Source organism: Echinops telfairi, unplaced genomic scaffold (assembly GCF_000313985.2).
Source record: "Echinops telfairi isolate 266 unplaced genomic scaffold, ASM31398v2 ScPeMD7_7409;HRSCAF=8447, whole genome shotgun sequence".
NCBI classification, from domain to species: domain Eukaryota; kingdom Metazoa; phylum Chordata; class Mammalia; order Afrosoricida; family Tenrecidae; genus Echinops; species Echinops telfairi.
The window spans coordinates 2710842-2716287 of record NW_022111309.1 but is presented as its reverse complement, the minus strand read 5'-3'; positions in this window follow the sequence as shown (position 1 = coordinate 2716287).

Genomic DNA, 5446 nt, shown 5'->3' with positions numbered 1-5446 from the left:
CGCTTCTAGATCTGCCGCCCGGTTTCCTCGGGCCCCAGGGAGTTCCCCCTCTGGTGGCCAGGGATGTGTACTGCCGCTACCGCCTCTGGTAACATGACAGGGTCCAGCAACTGCAACATCTCGGTCTTATTTTAGATCTCCTATCCTCCTGCAGTGACAAATCCTCTCTCCCGGTTTAGCACCCCTGTACTATGAATAGTTCCGTACGAATACCGGCTGTCTGTAAACAACGTGAGTCTTCTTCCTTTCGCACGCCGGAGAGCCTCAGTCACTGCCACTATCTCCGCTTTTGGGGGCTGAGGTACCGGGAGGGAGCTGGGATGCTCAAATTAGGGATCCCTTGCATCTACGATCGCAGCTCCCGCATGGCGCCGACCGTCCTTAACGAAACTATTTCCATCTGTAAACCACACCAGGTCACTATTTGGGAGAGGCCGGCCTTTGAGGTCTTTTTGTACCATTTGGACGTCGGCCAGGATTTCCTGGCAGTCAGGCTCTGGCTGCCGGGCGTTGGGTGCTGCAGGAGCGTCCTGGGTTTGAAGCCGTGGGTGACTTAATAATGATTCGGGGGGCGTTGAGCAACAGTCCCTGACAATGGGCCAGTCTCGTGTTCGTAACCCATCGTCCCGGGAGTTGTTTTAGGAGTCCCTCGACCGCAGGGGGAGTCGTAATTTCTAGGGGCTGCCCCAGTGACAGCTTATCCGCATCGTTCACTAGTAATGCCAGAGCCGCTGTTATACGGAGGCATGCCGGCCATCCGGTAGCTACAGGATCGAGTTTTTTTTGATAAGTATGCTACTGGTCTTTTCCACGGTCCCAGCCTTTCGCCATCCCTTGCTTCTCGTCTACAAAGAGCTGAAATTCTTTTTCCGGATCTGGGAGGGTTAAGGTAGAAACCTTTAGCATCGCGGCTTTTAAGGTTTGGAACGCTTTTTGCATGGCTTCAATCCATACGAAATCCTGACCACTTTTACATCCTTCATATAGGGGTCTAGCCTTTTCTGCAAACCCGGGATCCACAAGTGGTAATATCCTACCAATCCCAAGAATTCTCGGACTTGCCGGCATGAGGTAGGAGGGGGTATATTTAACACAGTTTCTTTCATGGCCTCGGTTCGCCACCTTTGCCCCGCCTCAGTTTATATCCCAGATATGTGACTTCTTCCCTGCAAAGTTGGGCCTTTTTTTGCAATTATCTGATAACCCACCCTTCCCAAGGTTCTTAGCAAGTCCTTTGTCCCTTCTGTGCAAGTCCGTGGGGAAGGGGCTGAAAGTAACAAATCATCTACGTGTTGCAACAAGGTGATATGGGGGTGGCTGGATCGGTTCTCACTCAGATCTTCGTGGAGGGCTTCGTTGAAGATTACAGGCGAATTTTTAACCCCCTGAGCCAAGCGTCCAGGTAGCCTGGCCCTGTATTCCCAGCTCGTCATCCTGCCACTCGAAAGCGAAAAGCTCCTGGCTGCGCGGAGCCACCGGTATGCTGAAAAAGGCGTCAGGTCTAACATGGAGTACCAGGTTTGAGAAGGGAGGCAAGGAGCTTGATAAGGTGTAGGGGTTAGGTACTGTAGAGTGTATGTCTAACACACACTTGTTAACTTCCCGTAAGTCTTGGACTGGCCTGTAGTCCCGGTGCCCGCTTTTTTTACCAGCAATAAGGGGTGTTCCAGGCTGACTGACACGTTCGCAAAATTCCTTCTTTAAAAAGTCGGCGAATGTGGGGCCGGATTCCTTCTCGTGCCTGAAGAGGCCTGGGTACTGACAGACACGGACTGGCTCGGCCCCTGCTTTCAGTTCAGTGAATACAGCTGGCCTGTGTTTGGCCCACCCAGTTCTGCCCGTCTCCGCCCAGGCCTCTGGGAGTTCTTGGAGCCACCACTGCAGCTCTTTGTTCTCACTGTATTGTACATGCTCAGACAGTCTGTACACATCGGCCCGCTGCAGGGTAAGGGTTTGAAGAACGGAGGGGTGGGGGGTTCTAGCGGGAATTTCTTCTGGTCTCTCCCAATGGGTCGCCCATGACCGTCTGTGACAGTTACTTGTTTTTCTTCAAAATGGATTTGAGCTTTTAACTTGGTTAAGATGTCTCTTCCTAGCAAGGGGGTTGGGCATTCAGGAATCACCATGAAAGCATGGCTCACATGGCCTGTCCCCAGATCCAGCTCACGATGGGTTGTCCATCGATAGGGCTTTGTTCTAGTTGCACCTTGCCCCCAGCTGGTTTTAGCAGCTAATTTGCCAGCAGGATGTGTGTTCACAGAGCTCTCTGCTCCAGTATCCACTAGGAAGTCAACTGGTTTCCCCTCAAAAAGTAAGGTTACCCAGGGCTCGGGGAGGGGAACCGAACCCTGACCTCCCTAATCACTGTCCTCCTGCCCAACTAACAGTACCTGCTTAGCCTCCCTACCTCCCCCCCTTGGGACCTTGTCATACTTTCTTTCAAAAGAGGCCTTTGTCCTCACATTCCCTGGCCCAGTGTCCCTTCTTCCTGCAATCCGCGCACTGATCTCTATGTAGTCTCTGCCTACGGGCCGTCCCTGTTCCCTTCTGACCGCCCTTCTCTGCCTTTCACTCTCCGTGGCTGCTAGCAGAATACGGGCCATTTCTCCACTAGCCTTCCTGGTTTCCTCGGCCTGGAACTTTCTATCTTCCCTTCTAACTCTTTCGCGCCGTTCTTCCGGAGTTTCCCTGTTGTTGAAAACCTTTTCAGCTACTTCAATTAAATCTTGCAATGTCTTCTCTCCCAATCTGTCTATTTTCTGCACCTCTTTCTAATGTCTGGGGCTGCCTGATTCACAAAAGCCATCATTACTGCAGCTTTACTCTCCTCAGAGGTAGGATCCATGGGGGTATGTATCCTAAAGGCTTCCAGAATTCCCTCTAAGCAGGCAGCCAGGCTTTCCTCCGGCCCCTGTCTGACATCGCCTACCTTTGCCAGGTTAGTCGGCTTGCGTGCCGTTGCTCAGAGACCGGCCATGAGAGTCTGGCGGTAGACCCGGAGACACTCCCTACCTTCAGTCTCGTTGTAATTCCAATGTGGGCGCTCTAGCGGGAATGCTCTGTCTATCACTCCAGGCTGGGTCGTGGGGCAGCCATCCTCTCCCAGCACCGATTTGCGGGCTTCTCCTTGGATTCTATCCCGCTCCTCTGTGGGAAAAAGGACTTTCAGCAGCTGGTGACAGTCATCCCAGGTCGGCTGACGAGTGAACAAGACAGAATCTAACACATTTATTAAGTCCCTAGGATTGTCAGAGAAATTAGAATTTTGGGCCTTCCAATTATAAAGGTCGCTGGTGGAAAACGGCCAGTACTGATAGGTTGGCTCCCCGTCCTCCCGGGGAGGACCCATGGCTCGGATGGGTAGGGTCACTACAGGCCCTGGATCGGGGGACCTAGCGGTGCGTTGCCGAGTTCCGAACGCTGGCCCTTCCCCAGGACGCTTTGACGCCGATGGAGCTGCAGACAAAGCCTGGGGTTATGTGGAGGGGGAGGGGGTTGTCTGGTCCCAACCTGAATCAAGGAAATCAAGAGGGTGGTTAGAGTCGGACAGAACTGTCTCGGGGTCCTCAGAGGGGGCCTGGTGGACCGGCTCTGGATCTGGCCCCGCTTTTTTCTTCTGGACAAGAAAAACCTGCGTATTAGTGGAAGGAAGAAATTTCTGCAGCCAGGGAGGGGGGTTCTGAACCAGTTCCTGCCACACAATTGTATAGGGAATTTGATCCGGGTGGCCTGAGGGCCCTTATCAAAGACGATATTCTTTAGCTTCTGGATGATGGTTAAGTCAAAAGTGCCTTCCCGGGGCCATCCAACCCCGCGGGCAGGCCACTCTGATGTGAAAGTTACAAATTTTCCTTTTTTTACATTAACCGAGAGGTTACATGCCCTATCTTTCACCTCCCTGAAGTTTCCTGTAATGAGAGGAAGGGGAGTCATATGTGCCTGCCCCATTTTACCAGAAAGGAACACAAATGACAAAGACGACACACGCACAACACAAAGAGCAGTTACAAATAAGATACGACCCAGAGGAACACAATAGATCACAAGGCGCCTGACCCGATCGCCAGCCCTACGGCCGACTTGGCCTCCCTTCCAAACACACTCTGTGTTTGCTCCCGAGACCTACCAAGGAACAGCAGGATGTCTCCTGTCTATTCCCGACCGGCGACCTCCATGGCAAGTCCACCTAAGTCCTCTGCCGGTCACTCTCTTAGGGCCTGATTCCTGCACCGTACAGATTTCCAAAGACCTCTCTCCTCTGTCCAAGATCTCAGTTCCACTCCAGGGTATCGCTCCAATCCGGACGAGCCCCAGTTGTTAGGGAGCTGGAGCGATTTCCCTTTCAATGGAAGGAGATCAAACACAGGCTGCTATACAGAGAGGCCTTTATGATGCTAGCTTAAGCCAGGGCTCCAGCCCTCAGGTGCTTAACCACGCACTGTCTTGGGCTAGAGCCCCGAACAAAAGAAATTCTTAAGTATATATCTATAAGGTACATAACAGGGCGTTCCCAGCCCCCCTTCCCCCCACCCCCCGTCAGTCCACTGACTGGCTCATTTGAGGAAGGTTAGCCGTCTGGTCTGTGTAGTTCCCGCGCTGGCTGGGTTGTCCTCCCCTCAGGGTTTGGGCTCGTAGTGCTGCTCCCGGGTTGGCTAGCCTCCGTTTCCGGGTACATCCTACTTGGCACTGCTAGGAAACATGAAACCACATGAAACCACGGGGGCAATCTGGCTTTACAGACCAAGCACGCCGTCCTTCTCCGGGGACTGGTCTCTCCTGACGACACATCCAAAGTCCAGGAGACCAAGACTTGCCATTCTCACTTCTAAGGAGCATTAAAACCCTCCTGCTGTCAAAGCAATTGATTCACAGCAACCCTACAGGACAGCGAAGAGTAGAGCTGCCCTACTCTAGAGTGGGTTCCCGAGGCTGTCAGTCTACAGGCACAGACAGCACAGCTGGTGGTTTTGAACTGCTGACCTCAAGATAAGCAGCCAGCAGCAAGCACTACTCCACCAGGCGGCCATGGCAGCAGAGTGCTGGCTCCAACTCCCAACAGCGCCCCCATGTGTGCCAGCGCGGAACTGCATGCAACAGGTTTCCATTGGCTCAGGAGTCTGAAGTCGCCAGCTAGCCCTTTTTCTTTCAACGCACACACGGGTGCATGTCAACGTCCAGCCCTCTGGCCGGTAGCATGCTGGCTCTTTGTACCATCAGGGGTCACCAATCAAGAGTTCTTGGATGAGGGAGTGAGGTTACTGGTCAGGGGGTCGGAGGGGTTGGGACTGAGAACTCAGAGGGTCATGTGTGACCTTTAATGTATGATTTGTACTGGTTCTGATGACCCGCCCACGTGATGGGGTCCTCTCATAGTGAGTCCACCTCTGGAGACAGGTGGTCACTGTCTGGCCCTGGCACAGTGGGCAGTGTCAGCAGGCAGCCTCCA